The following is an 18,874-nucleotide window of genomic DNA, read 5'->3' on the forward strand; positions in this document are numbered from 1 at the left end:
TTGATCAACATTTACGATTGGCATACTATTGTTTGTAATTTAGCCGTTGAAATACAGGTGCTAACCCAACATGTTAGAATTGCCAGTGAAGAAAAGTAAAGTTACCTTCAGGCTTTAGGAACCTCTCTTGCCAATGCTAAGAACTGCTTCAATTTTAGAAAAAGAAACTTCTGATTATCTTTGACACGCTTTAAAGGATTAGGAAAAAGATGAAAAGCAGCTTACGGCCATACCTCTCTGGTTCCGCCCGATCTCGTCTGCTCTCGGAAGCTAAGCAGAGCAGGGCCTGGTTAGTACCTGGATGGAAGACCGCCTGGGAATCCCAGTTGCCGTAAGCTTTTTCACTTCTCTCTCCGAAAGCCGCCGAGCGCCGCAGATTGTACACCTACAAATTACAAAAAGAATATCACATTGTTGAAGAGATGCATGTTTAGTGTTGTTTTAACGTTGGATATGAAAGGAAATTAGACAATATTATCCAAAATGATTCCGTTTCATGATTGCTAAATTAGTGTTGATCAACATTTACGATTGGCATACTATTGTTTGTAATTTAGCCGTTGAAATACAGGTGCTAACCCAACATGTTAGAATTGCCAGTGAAGAAAAGTAAAGTTACCTTCAGGCTTTAGGAACCTCTCTTGCCAATGCTAAGAACTGCTTCAATTTTAGAAAAAGAAACTTCTGATTAACTTTGACACGTTTTAAAGGATTAGGAAAAAGATGAAATGCAGCTTACGGCCATACCTCTCTGGTTCCGCCCGATCTCGTCTGATCTCGGAAGCTAAGCAGAGCAGGGCCTGGTTAGTACCTGGATGGAAGACCGCCTGGGAATCCCAGGTGCCGTAAGCTTTTTCACTTCTCTCTCTGAAAGCCGCCCAGCGCCGTAGATTGTACACCTACACAATTGTAAAAAAAATTTCACATTGTAGAAGAGATGCAATAGGAAGAAGATGAAAGGTGGCTTACGTCCATACCATCGTCAGGCCATTTGAGGTGGCGGGGACTGCAATGGCCATTCACCGATTGGCTGGGACCCCTGGGCGGGTCTTCTCTAGTCCATCCAATTTTCGCCATGGGATGTCACAGCCTTCTTTGCATACCCTTATTTAACCCACACAAAGATGCCAGCGGCAGGCGTGTCATAATTCATTGACGCATTATAAAGGATTAGGAAAAAGATAAAAAGCAGCTTACGGCCATACCTCTCTGGTTCCGCCCGATCTCGTCTGATCTCGGAAGCTAAGCAGAGCAGGGCCTGGTTAGTACCTGGATGGAAGACCGCCTGGGAATCCCAGGTGCCGTAAGCTTTTTCACTTCTCTCTCCGAAAGCCGCCGAGCGCCGCAGATTGTACACCTGTTTTAACGTTGGATATGAAAGGAAATTAGACAATATTATCCAAAATGATTCCGTTTCATGATTGCTAAATTAGTGTTGATCAACATTTACGATTGGCATACTATTGTTTGTAATTTAGCCGTTGAAATACAGGTGCTAACCCAACATGTTAGAATTGCCAGTGAAGAAAAGTAAAGTTACCTTCAGGCTTTAGGAACCTCTCTTGCCAATGCTAAGAACTGCTTCAATTTTAGAAAAAGAAACTTCTGATTATCTTTGACACGCTTTAAAGGATTAGGAAAAAGATGAAAAGCAGCTTACGGCCATACCTCTCTGGTTCCGCCCGATCTCGTCTGCTCTCGGAAGCTAAGCAGAGCAGGGCCTGGTTAGTACCTGGATGGAAGACCGCCTGGGAATCCCAGGTGCCGTAAGCTTTTTCACTTCTCTCTCCGAAAGCCGCCGAGCGCCGCAGATTGTACACCTACAAATTACAAAAAGAATATCACATTGTTGAAGAGATGCATGTTTAGTGTTGTTTTAACGTTGGATATGAAAGGAAATTAGACAATATTATCCAAAATGATTCCGTTTCATGATTGCTAAATTAGTGTTGATCAACATTTACGATTGGCATACTATTGTTTGTAATTTAGCCGTTGAAATACAGGTGCTAACCCAACATGTTAGAATTGCCAGTGAAGAAAAGTAAAGTTACCTTCAGGCTTTAGGAACCTCTCTTGCCAATGCTAAGAACTGCTTCAATTTTAGAAAAAGAAACTTCTGATTATCTTTGACACGTTTTAAAGGATTAGGAAAAAGATGAAAAGCAGCTTACGGCCATACCTCTCTGGTTCCGCCCGATCTCGTCTGATCTCGGAAGCTAAGCAGAGCAGGGCCTGGTTAGTACCTGGATGGAAGACCGCCTGGGAATCCCAGGTGCCGTAAGCTTTTTCACTTCTCTCTCTGAAAGCCGCCCAGCGCCGTAAATTGTACACCTGCACAATTGTAAAAAAAAATTCACATTGTAGAAGAGATGCAATAGGAAGAAGATGAAAGGTGGCTTACGTCCATACCATCGTCAGGCCATTTGAGGTGGCGGGGACTGCAATGGCCATCCACCGATTGGCTGGGACTCCTGGGCGGGTCTTCTCTAATCCATCCAATTTTCGGCATGGGATGTCACAGCCTTCTTTGCATACCCTTATTTAACCCACACAAAGATGCCAACGGCAGGCGTGTCATAATTCATTGACGCATTATAAAGGATTAGGAAAAAGATAAAAAGCAGCTTACGGCCATACCTCTCTGGTTCCGCCCGATCTCGTCTGATCTCGGAAGCTAAGCAGAGCAGGGCCTGGTTAGTACCTGGATGGAAGACCGCCTGGGAATCCCAGGTGCCGTAAGCTTTTTCACTTCTCTCTCCGAAAGCCGCCGAGCGCCGCAGATTGTACACCTACAAATTACAAAAAGAATATCACATTGTTGAAGAGATGCATGTTTAGTGTTGTTTTAACGTTGGATATGAAAGGAAATTAGACAATATTATCCAAAATGATTCCGTTTCATGATTGCTAAATTAGTGTTGATCAACATTTACGATTGGCATACTATTGTTTGTAATTTAGCCGTTGAAATACAGGTGCTAACCCAACATGTTAGAATTGCCAGTGAAGAAAAGTAAAGTTACCTTCAGGCTTTAGGAACCTCTCTTGCCAATGCTAAGAACTGCTTCAATTTTAGAAAAAGAAACTTCTGATTATCTTTGACACGTTTTAAAGGATTAGGAAAAAGATGAAAAGCAGCTTACGGCCATACCTCTCTGGTTCCGCCCGATCTCGTCTGATCTCGGAAGCTAAGCAGAGCAGGGCCTGGTTAGTACCTGGATGGAAGCCCGCCTGGGTATCAGGCCATTTGAGGTGGCGGGGACTGCAATGGCCATTCACCGATTGGCTGGGACCCCTGGGCGGGTCTTCTCTAGTCCATCCAATTTTCGGCATGGGATGTCACAGCCTTCTTTGCATACCCTTATTTAACCCACACAAAGATGCCAACGGCAGGCGTGTCATAATTCATTGACGCATTATAAAGGATTAGGAAAAAGATAAAAAGCAGCTTACGGCCATACCTCTCTGGTTCCGCCCGATCTCGTCTGATCTCGGAAGCTAAGCAGAGCAGGGCCTGGTTAGTACCTGGATGGAAGACCGCCTGGAATCCCAGGTGCCGTAAGCTTTTTCACTTCTCTCTCTGAAAGCCGCCCAGCGCCGTAGATTGTACACCTACACAATTGTAAAAAAAATGTCACATTGTAGAAGAGATGCAATAGGAAGAAGATGAAAGGTGGCTTACGTCCATACCATCGTCAGGCCATTTGAGGTGGCGGGGACTGCAATGGCCATTCACCGATTGGCTGGGACCCCTGGGCGGGTCTTCTCTAGTCCATCCAATTTTCGGCATGGGATGTCACAGCCTTCTTTGCATACCCTTATTTAACCCACACAAAGATGCCAACGGCAGGCGTGTCATAATTCATTGACGCATTATAAAGGATTAGGAAAAAGATAAAAAGTAGCTTACGGCCATACCTCTCTGGTTCCGCCCGATCTCGTCTGATCTCGGAAGCTAAGCAGAGCAGGGCCTGGTTAGTACCTGGATGGAAGACCGCCTGGGAATCCCAGGTGCCGTAAGCTTTTTCACTTCTCTCTCCGAAAGCCGCCCAGCGCCGCAGATTGTACACCTACAAATTACAAAAAGAATATCACATTGTTGAAGAGATGCATGTTTAGTGTTGTTTTAACGTTGGATATGAAAGGAAATTAGACAATATTATCCAAAATGATTCCGTTTCATGATTGCTAAATTAGTGTTGATCAACATTTACGATTGGCATACTATTGTTTGTAATTTAGCCGTTGAAATACAGGTGCTAACCCAACATGTTAGAATTGCCAGTGAAGAAAAGTAAAGTTACCTTCAGGCTTTAGGAACCTCTCTTGCCAATGCTAAGAACTGCTTCAATTTTAGAAAAAGAAACTTCTGATTATCTTTGACACGTTTTAAAGGATTAGGAAAAAGATGAAAAGCAGCTTACGGCCATACCTCTCTGGTTCCGCCCGATCTCGTCTGATCTCGGAAGCTAAGCAGAGCAGGGCCTGGTTAGTACCTGGATGGAAGACCGCCTGGGAATCCCAGGTGCCGTAAGCTTTTTCACTTCTCTCTCCGAAAGCCGCCGAGCGCCGCAGATTGTACACCTGTTTTAACGTTGGATATTAAAGGAAATTAGACAATATTATCCAAAATGATTCCGTTTCATGATTGCTAAATTAGTGTTGATCAACATTTACGATTGGCATACTATTGTTTGTAATTTAGCCGTTGAAATACAGGTGCTAACCCAACATGTTAGAATTGCCAGTGAAGAAAAGTAAAGTTACCTTCAGGCTTTAGGAACCTCTCTTGCCAATGCTAAGAACTGCTTCAATTTTAGAAAAAGAAACTTCTGATTATCTTTGACACGTTTTAAAGGATTAGGAAAAAGATGAAAAGCAGCTTACGGCCATACCTCTCTGGTTCCGCCCGATCTCGTCTGATCTCGGAAGCTAAGCAGAGCAGGGCCTGGTTAGTACCTGGATGGAAGACCGCCTGGGAATCCCAGGTGCCGTAAGCTTTTTCACTTCTCTCTCTGAAAGCCGCCCAGCGCCGTAAATTGTACACCTGCACAATTGTAAAAAAAAATTCACATTGTAGAAGAGATGCAATAGGAAGAAGATGAAAGGTGGCTTACGTCCATACTATCGTCAGGCCATTTGAGGTGGCGGGGACTGCAATGGCCATTCACCGATTGGCTGGGACCCCTGGGCGGGTCTTCTCTAGTCCATCCAATTTTCGGCATGGGATGTCACAGCCTTCTTTGCATACCCTTATTTAACCCACACAAAGATGCCAACAGCAGGCGTGTCATAATTCATTGACGCATTATAAAGGATTAGGAAAAAGATAAAAAGCAGCTTACGGCCATACCTCTCTGGTTCCGCCCGATCTCGTCTGATCTCGGAAGCTAAGCAGAGCAGGGCCTGGTTAGTACCTGGATGGAAGACCGCCTGGAATCCCAGGTGCCGTAAGCTTTTTCACTTCTCTCTCTGAAAGCCGCCCAGCGCCGTAGATTGTACACCTACACAATTGTAAAAAAAATGTCACATTGTAGAAGAGATGCAATAGGAAGAAGATGAAAGGTGGCTTACGTCCATACCATCGTCAGGCCATTTGAGGTGGCGGGGACTGCAATGGCCATTCACCGATTGGCTGGGACCCCTGGGCGGGTCTTCTCTAGTCCATCCAATTTTCGGCATGGGATGTCACAGCCTTCTTTGCATACCCTTATTTAACCCACACAAAGATGCCAACGGCAGGCGTGTCATAATTCATTGACGCATTATAAAGGATTAGGAAAAAGATAAAAAGCAGCTTACGGCCATACCTCTCTGGTTCCGCCCGATCTCGTCTGATCTCGGAAGCTAAGCAGAGCAGGGCCTGGTTAGTACCTGGATGGAAGACCGCCTGGGAATCCCAGGTGCCGTAAGCTTTTTCACTTCTCTCTCCGAAAGCCGCCCAGCGCCGCAGATTGTACACCTACAAATTACAAAAAGAATATCACATTGTTGAAGAGATGCATGTTTAGTGTTGTTTTAACGTTGGATATGAAAGGAAATTAGACAATATTATCCAAAATGATTCCGTTTCATGATTGCTAAATTAGTGTTGATCAACATTTACGATTGGCATACTATTGTTTGTAATTTAGCCGTTGAAATACAGGTGCTAACCCAACATGTTAGAATTGCCAGTGAAGAAAAGTAAAGTTACCTTCAGGCTTTAGGAACCTCTCTTGCCAATGCTAAGAACTGCTTCAATTTTAGAAAAAGAAACTTCTGATTATCTTTGACACGCTTTAAAGGATTAGGAAAAAGATGAAAAGCAGCTTACGGCCATACCTCTCTGGTTCCGCCCGATCTCGTCTGATCTCGGAAGCTAAGCAGAGCAGGGCCTGGTTAGTACCTGGATGGAAGACCGCCTGGGAATCCCAGGTGCCGTAAGCTTTTTCACTTCTCTCTCTGAAAGCCGCCCAGCGCCGTAGATTGTACACCTACACAATTGTAAAAAAAATTTCACATTGTAGAAGAGATGCAATAGGAAGAAGATGAAAGGTGGCTTACGTCCATACCATCGTCAGGCCATTTGAGGTGGCGGGGACTGCAATGGCCATTCACCGATTGGCTGGGACCCCTGGGCGGGTCTTCTCTAGTCCATCCAATTTTCGCCATGGGATGTCACAGCCTTCTTTGCATACCCTTATTTAACCCACACAAAGATGCCAGCGGCAGGCGTGTCATAATTCATTGACGCATTATAAAGGATTAGGAAAAAGATAAAAAGCAGCTTACGGCCATACCTCTCTGGTTCCGCCCGATCTCGTCTGATCTCGGAAGCTAAGCAGAGCAGGGCCTGGTTAGTACCTGGATGGAAGACCGCCTGGGAATCCCAGGTGCCGTAAGCTTTTTCACTTCTCTCTCCGAAAGCCGCCGAGCGCCGCAGATTGTACACCTGTTTTAACGTTGGATATGAAAGGAAATTAGACAATATTATCCAAAATGATTCCGTTTCATGATTGCTAAATTAGTGTTGATCAACATTTACGATTGGCATACTATTGTTTGTAATTTAGCCGTTGAAATACAGGTGCTAACCCAACATGTTAGAATTGCCAGTGAAGAAAAGTAAAGTTACCTTCAGGCTTTAGGAACCTCTCTTGCCAATGCTAAGAACTGCTTCAATTTTAGAAAAAGAAACTTCTGATTATCTTTGACACGCTTTAAAGGATTAGGAAAAAGATGAAAAGCAGCTTACGGCCATACCTCTCTGGTTCCGCCCGATCTCGTCTGCTCTCGGAAGCTAAGCAGAGCAGGGCCTGGTTAGTACCTGGATGGAAGACCGCCTGGGAATCCCAGGTGCCGTAAGCTTTTTCACTTCTCTCTCCGAAAGCCGCCGAGCGCCGCAGATTGTACACCTACAAATTACAAAAAGAATATCACATTGTTGAAGAGATGCATGTTTAGTGTTGTTTTAACGTTGGATATGAAAGGAAATTAGACAATATTATCCAAAATGATTCCGTTTCATGATTGCTAAATTAGTGTTGATCAACATTTACGATTGGCATACTATTGTTTGTAATTTAGCCGTTGAAATACAGGTGCTAACCCAACATGTTAGAATTGCCAGTGAAGAAAAGTAAAGTTACCTTCAGGCTTTAGGAACCTCTCTTGCCAATGCTAAGAACTGCTTCAATTTTAGAAAAAGAAACTTCTGATTAACTTTGACACGTTTTAAAGGATTAGGAAAAAGATGAAATGCAGCTTACGGCCATACCTCTCTGGTTCCGCCCGATCTCGTCTGATCTCGGAAGCTAAGCAGAGCAGGGCCTGGTTAGTACCTGGATGGAAGACCGCCTGGGAATCCCAGGTGCCGTAAGCTTTTTCACTTCTCTCTCTGAAAGCCGCCCAGCGCCGTAGATTGTACACCTACACAATTGTAAAAAAAATTTCACATTGTAGAAGAGATGCAATAGGAAGAAGATGAAAGGTGGCTTACGTCCATACCATCGTCAGGCCATTTGAGGTGGCGGGGACTGCAATGGCCATTCACCGATTGGCTGGGACCCCTGGGCGGGTCTTCTCTAGTCCATCCAATTTTCGCCATGGGATGTCACAGCCTTCTTTGCATACCCTTATTTAACCCACACAAAGATGCCAGCGGCAGGCGTGTCATAATTCATTGACGCATTATAAAGGATTAGGAAAAAGATAAAAAGCAGCTTACGGCCATACCTCTCTGGTTCCGCCCGATCTCGTCTGATCTCGGAAGCTAAGCAGAGCAGGGCCTGGTTAGTACCTGGATGGAAGACCGCCTGGGAATCCCAGGTGCCGTAAGCTTTTTCACTTCTCTCTCCGAAAGCCGCCGAGCGCCGCAGATTGTACACCTGTTTTAACGTTGGATATGAAAGGAAATTAGACAATATTATCCAAAATGATTCCGTTTCATGATTGCTAAATTAGTGTTGATCAACATTTACGATTGGCATACTATTGTTTGTAATTTAGCCGTTGAAATACAGGTGCTAACCCAACATGTTAGAATTGCCAGTGAAGAAAAGTAAAGTTACCTTCAGGCTTTAGGAACCTCTCTTGCCAATGCTAAGAACTGCTTCAATTTTAGAAAAAGAAACTTCTGATTATCTTTGACACGCTTTAAAGGATTAGGAAAAAGATGAAAAGCAGCTTACGGCCATACCTCTCTGGTTCCGCCCGATCTCGTCTGCTCTCGGAAGCTAAGCAGAGCAGGGCCTGGTTAGTACCTGGATGGAAGACCGCCTGGGAATCCCAGGTGCCGTAAGCTTTTTCACTTCTCTCTCCGAAAGCCGCCGAGCGCCGCAGATTGTACACCTACAAATTACAAAAAGAATATCACATTGTTGAAGAGATGCATGTTTAGTGTTGTTTTAACGTTGGATATGAAAGGAAATTAGACAATATTATCCAAAATGATTCCGTTTCATGATTGCTAAATTAGTGTTGATTAACATTTACGATTGGCATACTATTGTTTGTAATTTAGCCGTTGAAATACAGGTGCTAACCCAACATGTTAGAATTGCCAGTGAAGAAAAGTAAAGTTACCTTCAGGCTTTAGGAACCTCTCTTGCCAATGCTAAGAACTGCTTCAATTTTAGAAAAAGAAACTTCTGATTATCTTTGACACGTTTTAAAGGATTAGGAAAAAGATGAAAAGCAGCTTACGGCCATACCTCTCTGGTTCCGCCCGATCTCGTCTGATCTCGGAAGCTAAGCAGAGCAGGGCCTGGTTAGTACCTGGATGGAAGACCGCCTGGGAATCCCAGGTGCCGTAAGCTTTTTCACTTCTCTCTCTGAAAGCCGCCCAGCGCCGTAAATTGTACACCTGCACAATTGTAAAAAAAAATTCACATTGTAGAAGAGATGCAATAGGAAGAAGATGAAAGGTGGCTTACGTCCATACCATCGTCAGGCCATTTGAGGTGGCGGGGACTGCAATGGCCATCCACCGATTGGCTGGGACTCCTGGGCGGGTCTTCTCTAATCCATCCAATTTTCGGCATGGGATGTCACAGCCTTCTTTGCATACCCTTATTTAACCCACACAAAGATGCCAACGGCAGGCGTGTCATAATTCATTGACGCATTATAAAGGATTAGGAAAAAGATAAAAAGCAGCTTACGGCCATACCTCTCTGGTTCCGCCCGATCTCGTCTGATCTCGGAAGCTAAGCAGAGCAGGGCCTGGTTAGTACCTGGATGGAAGACCGCCTGGGAATCCCAGGTGCCGTAAGCTTTTTCACTTCTCTCTCCGAAAGCCGCCGAGCGTCGCAGATTGTACACCTACAAATTACAAAAAGAATATCACATTGTTGAAGAGATGCATGTTTAGTGTTGTTTTAACGTTGGATATGAAAGGAAATTAGACAATATTATCCAAAATGATTCCGTTTCATGATTGCTAAATTAGTGTTGATCAACATTTACGATTGGCATACTATTGTTTGTAATTTAGCCGTTGAAATACAGGTGCTAACCCAACATGTTAGAATTGCCAGTGAAGAAAAGTAAAGTTACCTTCAGGCTTTAGGAACCTCTCTTGCCAATGCTAAGAACTGCTTCAATTTTAGAAAAAGAAACTTCTGATTATCTTTGACACGTTTTAAAGGATTAGGAAAAAGATGAAAAGCAGCTTACGGCCATACCTCTCTGGTTCCGCCCGATCTCGTCTGATCTCGGAAGCTAAGCAGAGCAGGGCCTGGTTAGTACCTGGATGGAAGACCGCCTGGGTATCAGGCCATTTGAGGTGGCGGGGACTGCAATGGCCATTCACCGATTGGCTGGGACCCCTGGGCGGGTCTTCTCTAGTCCATCCAATTTTCGGCATGGGATGTCACAGCCTTCTTTGCATACCCTTATTTAACCCACACAAAGATGCCAACGGCAGGCGTGTCATAATTCATTGACGCATTATAAAGGATTAGGAAAAAGATAAAAAGCAGCTTACGGCCATACCTCTCTGGTTCCGCCCGATCTCGTCTGATCTCGGAAGCTAAGCAGAGCAGGGCCTGGTTAGTACCTGGATGGAAGACCGCCTGGAATCCCAGGTGCCGTAAGCTTTTTCACTTCTCTCTCTGAAAGCCGCCCAGCGCCGTAGATTGTACACCTACACAATTGTAAAAAAAATGTCACATTGTAGAAGAGATGCAATAGGAAGAAGATGAAAGGTGGCTTACGTCCATACCATCGTCAGGCCATTTGAGGTGGCGGGGACTGCAATGGCCATTCACCGATTGGCTGGGACCCCTGGGCGGGTCTTCTATAGTCCATCCAATTTTCGGCATGGGATGTCACAGCCTTCTTTGCATACCCTTATTTAACCCACACAAAGATGCCAACGGCAGGCGTGTCATAATTCATTGACGCATTATAAAGGATTAGGAAAAAGATAAAAAGTAGCTTACGGCCATACCTCTCTGGTTCCGCCCGATCTCGTCTGATCTCGGAAGCTAAGCAGAGCAGGGCCTGGTTAGTACCTGGATGGAAGACCGCCTGGGAATCCCAGGTGCCGTAAGCTTTTTCACTTCTCTCTCCGAAAGCCGCCCAGCGCCGCAGATTGTACACCTACAAATTACAAAAAGAATATCACATTGTTGAAGAGATGCATGTTTAGTGTTGTTTTAACGTTGGATATGAAAGGAAATTAGACAATATTATCCAAAATGATTCCGTTTCATGATTGCTAAATTAGTGTTGATCAACATTTACGATTGGCATACTATTGTTTGTAATTTAGCCGTTGAAATACAGGTGCTAACCCAACATGTTAGAATTGCCAGTGAAGAAAAGTAAAGTTACCTTCAGGCTTTAGGAACCTCTCTTGCCAATGCTAAGAACTGCTTCAATTTTAGAAAAAGAAACTTCTGATTATCTTTGACACGTTTTAAAGGATTAGGAAAAAGATGAAAAGCAGCTTACGGCCATACCTCTCTGGTTCCGCCCGATCTCGTCTGATCTCGGAAGCTAAGCAGAGCAGGGCCTGGTTAGTACCTGGATGGAAGACCGCCTGGGAATCCCAGGTGCCGTAAGCTTTTTCACTTCTCTCTCCGAAAGCCGCCGAGCGCCGCAGATTGTACACCTGTTTTAACGTTGGATATTAAAGGAAATTAGACAATATTATCCAAAATGATTCCGTTTCATGATTGCTAAATTAGTGTTGATCAACATTTACGATTGGCATACTATTGTTTGTAATTTAGCCGTTGAAATACAGGTGCTAACCCAACATGTTAGAATTGCCAGTGAAGAAAAGTAAAGTTACCTTCAGGCTTTAGGAACCTCTCTTGCCAATGCTAAGAACTGCTTCAATTTTAGAAAAAGAAACTTCTGATTATCTTTGACACGTTTTAAAGGATTAGGAAAAAGATGAAAAGCAGCTTACGGCCATACCTCTCTGGTTCCGCCCGATCTCGTCTGATCTCGGAAGCTAAGCAGAGCAGGGCCTGGTTAGTACCTGGATGGAAGACCGCCTGGGAATCCCAGGTGCCGTAAGCTTTTTCACTTCTCTCTCTGAAAGCCGCCCAGCGCCGTAAATTGTACACCTGCACAATTGTAAAAAAAAATTCACATTGTAGAAGAGATGCAATAGGAAGAAGATGAAAGGTGGCTTACGTCCATACTATCGTCAGGCCATTTGAGGTGGCGGGGACTGCAATGGCCATTCACCGATTGGCTGGGACCCCTGGGCGGGTCTTCTCTAGTCCATCCAATTTTCGGCATGGGATGTCACAGCCTTCTTTGCATACCCTTATTTAACCCACACAAAGATGCCAACAGCAGGCGTGTCATAATTCATTGACGCATTATAAAGGATTAGGAAAAAGATAAAAAGCAGCTTACGGCCATACCTCTCTGGTTCCGCCCGATCTCGTCTGATCTCGGAAGCTAAGCAGAGCAGGGCCTGGTTAGTACCTGGATGGAAGACCGCCTGGAATCCCAGGTGCCGTAAGCTTTTTCACTTCTCTCTCTGAAAGCCGCCCAGCGCCGTAGATTGTACACCTACACAATTGTAAAAAAAATGTCACATTGTAGAAGAGATGCAATAGGAAGAAGATGAAAGGTGGCTTACGTCCATACCATCGTCAGGCCATTTGAGGTGGCGGGGACTGCAATGGCCATTCACCGATTGGCTGGGACCCCTGGGCGGGTCTTCTCTAGTCCATCCAATTTTCGGCATGGGATGTCACAGCCTTCTTTGCATACCCTTATTTAACCCACACAAAGATGCCAACGGCAGGCGTGTCATAATTCATTGACGCATTATAAAGGATTAGGAAAAAGATAAAAAGCAGCTTACGGCCATACCTCTCTGGTTCCGCCCGATCTCGTCTGATCTCGGAAGCTAAGCAGAGCAGGGCCTGGTTAGTACCTGGATGGAAGACCGCCTGGGAATCCCAGGTGCCGTAAGCTTTTTCACTTCTCTCTCCGAAAGCCGCCCAGCGCCGCAGATTGTACACCTACAAATTACAAAAAGAATATCACATTGTTGAAGAGATGCATGTTTAGTGTTGTTTTAACGTTGGATATGAAAGGAAATTAGACAATATTATCCAAAATGATTCCGTTTCATGATTGCTAAATTAGTGTTGATCAACATTTACGATTGGCATACTATTGTTTGTAATTTAGCCGTTGAAATACAGGTGCTAACCCAACATGTTAGAATTGCCAGTGAAGAAAAGTAAAGTTACCTTCAGGCTTTAGGAACCTCTCTTGCCAATGCTAAGAACTGCTTCAATTTTAGAAAAAGAAACTTCTGATTATCTTTGACACGCTTTAAAGGATTAGGAAAAAGATGAAAAGCAGCTTACGGCCATACCTCTCTGGTTCCGCCCGATCTCGTCTGATCTCGGAAGCTAAGCAGAGCAGGGCCTGGTTAGTACCTGGATGGAAGACCGCCTGGGAATCCCAGGTGCCGTAAGCTTTTTCACTTCTCTCTCCGAAAGCCGCCCAGCGCCGCAGATTGTACACCTACACAATTGTAAAAAGTATTTCACATTGTAGAAGAGATGCAATAGGAAGAAGATGAAAGGTGGCTTACGTCCATACCATCGTCAGGCCATTTGAGGTGGCGGGGACTGCAATGGCCATCCACCGATTGGCTGGGACTCCTGGGCGGGTCTTCTCTAGTCCATCCAATTTTCGGCATGGGATGTCACAGCCTTCTTTGCATACCCTTATTTAACCCACACAAAGATGCCAACGGCAGGCGTGTCATAATTCATTGACGCATTATAAAGGATTAGGAAAAAGATAAAAAGCAGCTTACGGCCATACCTCTCTGGTTCCGCCCGATCTCGTCTGATCTCGGAAGCTAAGCAGAGCAGGGCCTGGTTAGTACCTGGACGGAAGACCGCCTGGGAATCCCAGGTGCCGTAAGCTTTTTCACTTCTCTCTCCGAAAGCCGCCGAGCGCCGCAGATTGTACACCTACAAATTACAAAAAGAATATCACATTGTTGAAGAGATGCATGTTTAGTGTTGTTTTAACGTTGGATATGAAAGGAAATTAGACAATATTATCCAAAATGATTCCGTTTCATGATTGCTAAATTAGTGTTGATCAACATTTACGATTGGCATACTATCGTTTGTAATTTAGCCGTTGAAATACAGGTGCTAACCCAACATGTTAGAATTGCCAGTGAAGAAAAGTAAAGTTACCTTCAGGCTTTAGGAACCTCTCTTGCCAATGCTAAGAACTGCTTCAATTTTAGAAAAAGAAACTTCTGATTATCTTTGACACGTTTTAAAGGATTAGGAAAAAGATGAAAAGCAGCTTACGGCCATACCTCTCTGGTTCCGCCCGATCTCGTCTGATCTCGGAAGCTAAGCAGAGCAGGGCCTGGTTAGTACCTGGATGGAAGACCGCCTGGGAATCCCAGGTGCCGTAAGCTTTTTCACTTCTCTCTCTGAAAGCCGCCCAGCGCCGTAAATTGTACACCTGCACAATTGTAAAAAAAAATTCACATTGTAGAAGAGATGCAATAGGAAGAAGATGAAAGGTGGCTTACGTCCATACTATCGTCAGGCCATTTGAGGTGGCGGGGACTGCAATGGCCATTCACCGATTGGCTGGGACCCCTGGGCGGGTCTTCTCTAGTCCATCCAATTTTCGGCATGGGATGTCACAGCCTTCTTTGCATACCCTTATTTAACCCACACAAAGATGCCAACGGCAGGCGTGTCATAATTCATTGACGCATTATAAAGGATTAGGAAAAAGATAAAAAGCAGCTTACGGCCATACCTCTCTGGTTCCGCCCGATCTCGTCTGATCTCGGAAGCTAAGCAGAGCAGGGCCTGGTTAGTACCTGGATGGAAGACCGCCTGGGAATCCCAGGTGCCGTAAGCTTTTTCACTTCTCTCTCCGAAAGCCGCCCAGCACCGCAGATTGTACACCTACAAATTACAAAAAGAATATCACATTGTTGAAGAGATGCATGTTTAGTGTTGTTTTAACGTTGGATATGAAAGGAAATTAGACAATATTATCCAAAATGATTCCGTTTCATGATTGCTAAATTAGTGTTGATCAACATTTACGATTGGCATACTATTGTTTGTAATTTAGCCGTTGAAATACAGGTGCTAACCCAACATGTTAGAATTGCCAGTGAAGAAAAGTAAAGTTACCTTCAGGCTTTAGGAACCTCTCTTGCCAATGCTAAGAACTGCTTCAATTTTAGAAAAAGAAACTTCTGATTATCTTTGACACGTTTTAAAGGATTAGGAAAAAGATGAAAAGCAGCTTACGGCCATACCTCTCTGGTTCCGCCCGATCTCGTCTGATCTCGGAAGCTAAGCAGAGCAGGGCCTGGTTAGTACCTGGATGGAAGACCGCCTGGGAATCCCAGGTGCCGTAAGCTTTTTCACTTCTCTCTCTGAAAGCCGCCCAGCGCCGTAAATTGTACACCTGCACAATTGTAAAAAAAAATTCACATTGTAGAAGAGATGCAATAGGAAGAAGATGAAAGGTGGCTTACGTCCATACTATCGTCAGGCCATTTGAGGTGGCGGGGACTGCAATGGCCATTCACCGATTGGCTGGGACCCCTGGGCGGGTCTTCTCTAGTCCATCCAATTTTCGGCATGGGATGTCACAGCCTTCTTTGCATACCCTTATTTAACCCACACAAAGATGCCAACGGCAGGCGTGTCATAATTCATTGACGCATTATAAAGGATTAGGAAAAAGATAAAAAGCAGCTTACGGCCATACCTCTCTGGTTCCGCCCGATCTCGTCTGATCTCGGAAGCTAAGCAGAGCAGGGCCTGGTTAGTACCTGGATGGAAGACCGCCTGGGAATCCCAGGTGCCGTAAGCTTTTTCACTTCTCTCTCCGAAAGCCGCCGAGCGCCGCAGATTGTACACCTACAAATTACAAAAAGAATATCACATTGTTGAAGAGATGCATGTTTAGTGTTGTTTTAACGTTGGATATGAAAGGAAATTAGACAATATTATCCAAAATGATTCCGTTTCATGATTGCTAAATTAGTGTTGATCAACATTTACGATTGGCATACTATCGTTTGTAATTTAGCCGTTGAAATACAGGTGCTAACCCAACATGTTAGAATTGCCAGTGAAGAAAAGTAAAGTTACCTTCAGGCTTTAGGAACCTCTCTTGCCAATGCTAAGAACTGCTTCAATTTTAGAAAAAGAAACTTCTGATTATCTTTGACACGTTTTAAAGGATTAGGAAAAAGATGAAAAGCAGCTTACGGCCATACCTCTCTGGTTCCGCCCGATCTCGTCTGATCTCGGAAGCTAAGCAGAGCAGGGCCTGGTTAGTACCTGGATGGAAGACCGCCTGGGAATCCCAGGTGCCGTAAGCTTTTTCACTTCTCTCTCTGAAAGCCGCCCAGCGCCGTAAATTGTACACCTGCACAATTGTAAAAAAAAATTCACATTGTAGAAGAGATGCAATAGGAAGAAGATGAAAGGTGGCTTACGTCCATACTATCGTCAGGCCATTTGAGGTGGCGGGGACTGCAATGGCCATTCACCGATTGGCTGGGACCCCTGGGCGGGTCTTCTCTAGTCCATCCAATTTTCGGCATGGGATGTCACAGCCTTCTTTGCATACCCTTATTTAACCCACACAAAGATGCCAACGGCAGGCGTGTCATAATTCATTGACGCATTATAAAGGATTAGGAAAAAGATAAAAAGCAGCTTACGGCCATACCTCTCTGGTTCCGCCCGATCTCGTCTGATCTCGGAAGCTAAGCAGAGCAGGGCCTGGTTAGTACCTGGATGGAAGACCGCCTGGGAATCCCAGGTGCCGTAAGCTTTTTCACTTCTCTCTCCGAAAGCCGCCCAGCACCGCAGATTGTACACCTACAAATTACAAAAAGAATATCACATTGTTGAAGAGATGCATGTTTAGTGTTGTTTTAACGTTGGATATGAAAGGAAATTAGACAATATTATCCAAAATGATTCCGTTTCATGATTGCTAAATTAGTGTTGATCAACATTTACGATTGGCATACTATTGTTTGTAATTTAGCCGTTGAAATACAGGTGCTAACCCAACATGTTAGAATTGCCAGTGAAGAAAAGTAAAGTTACCTTCAGGCTTTAGGAACCTCTCTTGCCAATGCTAAGAACTGCTTCAATTTTAGAAAAAGAAACTTCTGATTATCTTTGACACGTTTTAAAGGATTAGGAAAAAGATGAAAAGCAGCTTACGGCCATACCTCTCTGGTTCCGCCCGATCTCGTCTGATCTCGGAAGCTAAGCAGAGCAGGGCCTGGTTAGTACCTGGATGGAAGACCGCCTGGGAATCCCAGGTGCCGTAAGCTTTTTCACTTCTCTCTCTGAAAGCCGCCCAGCGCCGTAAATTGTACACCTGCACAATTGTAAAAAAAAATTCACATTGTAGAAGAGATGCAATAGGAAGAAGATGAAAGGTGGCTTACGTCCATACTATCGTCAGGCCATTTGAGGTGGCGGGGACTGCAATGGCCATTCACCGATTGGCTGGGACCCCTGGGCGGGTCTTCTCTAGTCCATCCAATTTTCGGCATGGGATGTCACAGCCTTCTTTGCATACCCTTATTTAACCCACACAAAGATGCCAACGGCAGGCGTGTCATAATTCATTGACGCATTATAAAGGATTAGGAAAAAGATAAAAAGCAGCTTACGGCCATACCTCTCTGGTTCCGCCCGATCTCGTCTGATCTCGGAAGCTAAGCAGAGCAGGGCCTGGTTAGTACCTGGATGGAAGACCGCCTGGGAATCCCAGGTGCCGTAAGCTTTTTCACTTCTCTCTCCGAAAGCCGCCGAGCGCCGCAGATTGTACACCTACAAATTACAAAAAGAATATCACATTGTTGAAGAGATGCATGTTTAGTGTTGTTTTAACGTTGGATATGAAAGGAAATTAGACAATATTATCCAAAATGATTCCGTTTCATGATTGCTAAATTAGTGTTGATCAACATTTACGATTGGCATACTATCGTTTGTAATTTAGCCGTTGAAATACAGGTGCTAACCCAACATGTTAGAATTGCCAGTGAAGAAAAGTAAAGTTACCTTCAGGCTTTAGGAACCTCTCTTGCCAATGCTAAGAACTGCTTCAATTTTAGAAAAAGAAACTTCTGATTATCTTTGACACGTTTTAAAGGATTAGGAAAAAGATGAAAAGCAGCTTACGGCCATACCTCTCTGGTTCCGCCCGATCTCGTCTGATCTCGGAAGCTAAGCAGAGCAGGGCCTGGTTAGTACCTGGATGGAAGACCGCCTGGGAATCCCAGGTGCCGTAAGCTTTTTCACTTCTCTCTCTGAAAGCCGCCCAGCGCCGTAAATTGTACACCTGCACAATTGTAAAAAAAAATTCACATTGTAGAAGAGATGCAATAGGAAGAAGATGAAAGGTGGCTTACGTCCATACTATCGTCAGGCCATTTGAGGTGGCGGGGACTGCAATGGCCATTCACCGATTGGCTGGGACCCCTGGGCGGGTCTTCTCTAGTCCATCCAATTTTCGGCATGGGATGTCACAGCCTTCTTTGCATACCCTTATTTAACCCACACAAAGATGCCAACGGCAGGCGTGTCATAATTCATTGACGCATTATAAAGGATTAGGAAAAAGATAAAAAGCAGCTTACGGCCATACCTCTCTGGTTCCGCCCGATCTCGTCTGATCTCGGAAGCTAAGCAGAGCAGGGCCTGGTTAGTACCTGGATGGAAGACCGCCTGGGAATCCCAGGTGCCGTAAGCTTTTTCACTTCTCTCTCCGAAAGCCGCCCAGCACCGCAGATTGTACACCTACAAATTACAAAAAGAATATCACATTGTTGAAGAGATGCATGTTTAGTGTTGTTTTAACG

At 44.6% G+C, this 18,874-nt stretch overlaps 38 non-coding genes across 38 annotated transcripts; all 38 read left to right on the plus strand.

Annotated features, from left to right (window-relative positions):
• Positions 1-219: 219 nt before the first annotated feature.
• Positions 220-338, plus strand: LOC134119150 (5S ribosomal RNA). The gene has a single exon (XR_009950712.1). It is a non-coding gene; the product is annotated as a 5S ribosomal RNA (ribosomal RNA).
• A 395-nt stretch (positions 339-733) lies between these two features.
• LOC134118171 (5S ribosomal RNA) lies at positions 734-852 on the plus strand. Its single transcript, XR_009949728.1, has one exon. It is a non-coding gene; the product is annotated as a 5S ribosomal RNA (ribosomal RNA).
• Positions 853-1,191: 339 nt separating this feature from the next.
• On the plus strand, positions 1,192-1,310 carry LOC134118182 (5S ribosomal RNA). Its single transcript, XR_009949739.1, has one exon. It is a non-coding gene; the product is annotated as a 5S ribosomal RNA (ribosomal RNA).
• Positions 1,311-1,654: 344 nt separating this feature from the next.
• LOC134118935 (5S ribosomal RNA) lies at positions 1,655-1,773 on the plus strand. Its single transcript, XR_009950496.1, has one exon. It is a non-coding gene; the product is annotated as a 5S ribosomal RNA (ribosomal RNA).
• A 395-nt stretch (positions 1,774-2,168) lies between these two features.
• On the plus strand, positions 2,169-2,287 carry LOC134118193 (5S ribosomal RNA). The gene has a single exon (XR_009949750.1). It is a non-coding gene; the product is annotated as a 5S ribosomal RNA (ribosomal RNA).
• A 339-nt stretch (positions 2,288-2,626) lies between these two features.
• Positions 2,627-2,745, plus strand: LOC134118201 (5S ribosomal RNA). Its single transcript, XR_009949758.1, has one exon. It is a non-coding gene; the product is annotated as a 5S ribosomal RNA (ribosomal RNA).
• A 705-nt stretch (positions 2,746-3,450) lies between these two features.
• On the plus strand, positions 3,451-3,568 carry LOC134119135 (5S ribosomal RNA). The gene has a single exon (XR_009950697.1). It is a non-coding gene; the product is annotated as a 5S ribosomal RNA (ribosomal RNA).
• Positions 3,569-3,907: 339 nt separating this feature from the next.
• On the plus strand, positions 3,908-4,026 carry LOC134118212 (5S ribosomal RNA). The gene has a single exon (XR_009949769.1). It is a non-coding gene; the product is annotated as a 5S ribosomal RNA (ribosomal RNA).
• A 395-nt stretch (positions 4,027-4,421) lies between these two features.
• LOC134118223 (5S ribosomal RNA) lies at positions 4,422-4,540 on the plus strand. The gene has a single exon (XR_009949780.1). It is a non-coding gene; the product is annotated as a 5S ribosomal RNA (ribosomal RNA).
• A 344-nt stretch (positions 4,541-4,884) lies between these two features.
• On the plus strand, positions 4,885-5,003 carry LOC134118234 (5S ribosomal RNA). The gene has a single exon (XR_009949791.1). It is a non-coding gene; the product is annotated as a 5S ribosomal RNA (ribosomal RNA).
• Positions 5,004-5,342: 339 nt separating this feature from the next.
• Positions 5,343-5,460, plus strand: LOC134119136 (5S ribosomal RNA). Its single transcript, XR_009950698.1, has one exon. It is a non-coding gene; the product is annotated as a 5S ribosomal RNA (ribosomal RNA).
• Positions 5,461-5,799: 339 nt separating this feature from the next.
• LOC134118246 (5S ribosomal RNA) lies at positions 5,800-5,918 on the plus strand. The gene has a single exon (XR_009949803.1). It is a non-coding gene; the product is annotated as a 5S ribosomal RNA (ribosomal RNA).
• Positions 5,919-6,313: 395 nt separating this feature from the next.
• On the plus strand, positions 6,314-6,432 carry LOC134118257 (5S ribosomal RNA). The gene has a single exon (XR_009949815.1). It is a non-coding gene; the product is annotated as a 5S ribosomal RNA (ribosomal RNA).
• Positions 6,433-6,771: 339 nt separating this feature from the next.
• LOC134118268 (5S ribosomal RNA) lies at positions 6,772-6,890 on the plus strand. The gene has a single exon (XR_009949826.1). It is a non-coding gene; the product is annotated as a 5S ribosomal RNA (ribosomal RNA).
• A 344-nt stretch (positions 6,891-7,234) lies between these two features.
• LOC134118936 (5S ribosomal RNA) lies at positions 7,235-7,353 on the plus strand. Its single transcript, XR_009950497.1, has one exon. It is a non-coding gene; the product is annotated as a 5S ribosomal RNA (ribosomal RNA).
• Positions 7,354-7,748: 395 nt separating this feature from the next.
• On the plus strand, positions 7,749-7,867 carry LOC134118279 (5S ribosomal RNA). The gene has a single exon (XR_009949837.1). It is a non-coding gene; the product is annotated as a 5S ribosomal RNA (ribosomal RNA).
• A 339-nt stretch (positions 7,868-8,206) lies between these two features.
• LOC134118290 (5S ribosomal RNA) lies at positions 8,207-8,325 on the plus strand. The gene has a single exon (XR_009949848.1). It is a non-coding gene; the product is annotated as a 5S ribosomal RNA (ribosomal RNA).
• Positions 8,326-8,669: 344 nt separating this feature from the next.
• On the plus strand, positions 8,670-8,788 carry LOC134118937 (5S ribosomal RNA). Its single transcript, XR_009950498.1, has one exon. It is a non-coding gene; the product is annotated as a 5S ribosomal RNA (ribosomal RNA).
• Positions 8,789-9,183: 395 nt separating this feature from the next.
• On the plus strand, positions 9,184-9,302 carry LOC134118301 (5S ribosomal RNA). The gene has a single exon (XR_009949859.1). It is a non-coding gene; the product is annotated as a 5S ribosomal RNA (ribosomal RNA).
• A 339-nt stretch (positions 9,303-9,641) lies between these two features.
• Positions 9,642-9,760, plus strand: LOC134118312 (5S ribosomal RNA). Its single transcript, XR_009949870.1, has one exon. It is a non-coding gene; the product is annotated as a 5S ribosomal RNA (ribosomal RNA).
• Positions 9,761-10,465: 705 nt separating this feature from the next.
• LOC134119138 (5S ribosomal RNA) lies at positions 10,466-10,583 on the plus strand. Its single transcript, XR_009950700.1, has one exon. It is a non-coding gene; the product is annotated as a 5S ribosomal RNA (ribosomal RNA).
• A 339-nt stretch (positions 10,584-10,922) lies between these two features.
• LOC134118323 (5S ribosomal RNA) lies at positions 10,923-11,041 on the plus strand. The gene has a single exon (XR_009949881.1). It is a non-coding gene; the product is annotated as a 5S ribosomal RNA (ribosomal RNA).
• A 395-nt stretch (positions 11,042-11,436) lies between these two features.
• On the plus strand, positions 11,437-11,555 carry LOC134118334 (5S ribosomal RNA). Its single transcript, XR_009949892.1, has one exon. It is a non-coding gene; the product is annotated as a 5S ribosomal RNA (ribosomal RNA).
• Positions 11,556-11,899: 344 nt separating this feature from the next.
• LOC134118345 (5S ribosomal RNA) lies at positions 11,900-12,018 on the plus strand. Its single transcript, XR_009949903.1, has one exon. It is a non-coding gene; the product is annotated as a 5S ribosomal RNA (ribosomal RNA).
• A 339-nt stretch (positions 12,019-12,357) lies between these two features.
• On the plus strand, positions 12,358-12,475 carry LOC134119139 (5S ribosomal RNA). The gene has a single exon (XR_009950701.1). It is a non-coding gene; the product is annotated as a 5S ribosomal RNA (ribosomal RNA).
• Positions 12,476-12,814: 339 nt separating this feature from the next.
• On the plus strand, positions 12,815-12,933 carry LOC134118357 (5S ribosomal RNA). Its single transcript, XR_009949915.1, has one exon. It is a non-coding gene; the product is annotated as a 5S ribosomal RNA (ribosomal RNA).
• A 395-nt stretch (positions 12,934-13,328) lies between these two features.
• LOC134118368 (5S ribosomal RNA) lies at positions 13,329-13,447 on the plus strand. The gene has a single exon (XR_009949926.1). It is a non-coding gene; the product is annotated as a 5S ribosomal RNA (ribosomal RNA).
• A 339-nt stretch (positions 13,448-13,786) lies between these two features.
• Positions 13,787-13,905, plus strand: LOC134118821 (5S ribosomal RNA). The gene has a single exon (XR_009950382.1). It is a non-coding gene; the product is annotated as a 5S ribosomal RNA (ribosomal RNA).
• Positions 13,906-14,300: 395 nt separating this feature from the next.
• LOC134118379 (5S ribosomal RNA) lies at positions 14,301-14,419 on the plus strand. Its single transcript, XR_009949937.1, has one exon. It is a non-coding gene; the product is annotated as a 5S ribosomal RNA (ribosomal RNA).
• A 339-nt stretch (positions 14,420-14,758) lies between these two features.
• LOC134118390 (5S ribosomal RNA) lies at positions 14,759-14,877 on the plus strand. The gene has a single exon (XR_009949948.1). It is a non-coding gene; the product is annotated as a 5S ribosomal RNA (ribosomal RNA).
• A 395-nt stretch (positions 14,878-15,272) lies between these two features.
• Positions 15,273-15,391, plus strand: LOC134118401 (5S ribosomal RNA). Its single transcript, XR_009949959.1, has one exon. It is a non-coding gene; the product is annotated as a 5S ribosomal RNA (ribosomal RNA).
• A 339-nt stretch (positions 15,392-15,730) lies between these two features.
• On the plus strand, positions 15,731-15,849 carry LOC134118412 (5S ribosomal RNA). Its single transcript, XR_009949970.1, has one exon. It is a non-coding gene; the product is annotated as a 5S ribosomal RNA (ribosomal RNA).
• Positions 15,850-16,244: 395 nt separating this feature from the next.
• Positions 16,245-16,363, plus strand: LOC134118423 (5S ribosomal RNA). The gene has a single exon (XR_009949981.1). It is a non-coding gene; the product is annotated as a 5S ribosomal RNA (ribosomal RNA).
• A 339-nt stretch (positions 16,364-16,702) lies between these two features.
• On the plus strand, positions 16,703-16,821 carry LOC134118434 (5S ribosomal RNA). The gene has a single exon (XR_009949992.1). It is a non-coding gene; the product is annotated as a 5S ribosomal RNA (ribosomal RNA).
• A 395-nt stretch (positions 16,822-17,216) lies between these two features.
• Positions 17,217-17,335, plus strand: LOC134118445 (5S ribosomal RNA). The gene has a single exon (XR_009950003.1). It is a non-coding gene; the product is annotated as a 5S ribosomal RNA (ribosomal RNA).
• Positions 17,336-17,674: 339 nt separating this feature from the next.
• Positions 17,675-17,793, plus strand: LOC134118456 (5S ribosomal RNA). Its single transcript, XR_009950014.1, has one exon. It is a non-coding gene; the product is annotated as a 5S ribosomal RNA (ribosomal RNA).
• A 395-nt stretch (positions 17,794-18,188) lies between these two features.
• On the plus strand, positions 18,189-18,307 carry LOC134118468 (5S ribosomal RNA). The gene has a single exon (XR_009950026.1). It is a non-coding gene; the product is annotated as a 5S ribosomal RNA (ribosomal RNA).
• A 339-nt stretch (positions 18,308-18,646) lies between these two features.
• LOC134118479 (5S ribosomal RNA) lies at positions 18,647-18,765 on the plus strand. The gene has a single exon (XR_009950037.1). It is a non-coding gene; the product is annotated as a 5S ribosomal RNA (ribosomal RNA).
• The last annotated feature ends 109 nt before the right edge of the window (positions 18,766-18,874 follow it).

Source organism: Pungitius pungitius, unplaced genomic scaffold, assembly GCF_949316345.1.
Source record: "Pungitius pungitius unplaced genomic scaffold, fPunPun2.1 scaffold_24, whole genome shotgun sequence".
NCBI classification, from domain to species: Eukaryota; Metazoa; Chordata; class Actinopteri; order Perciformes; family Gasterosteidae; genus Pungitius; species Pungitius pungitius.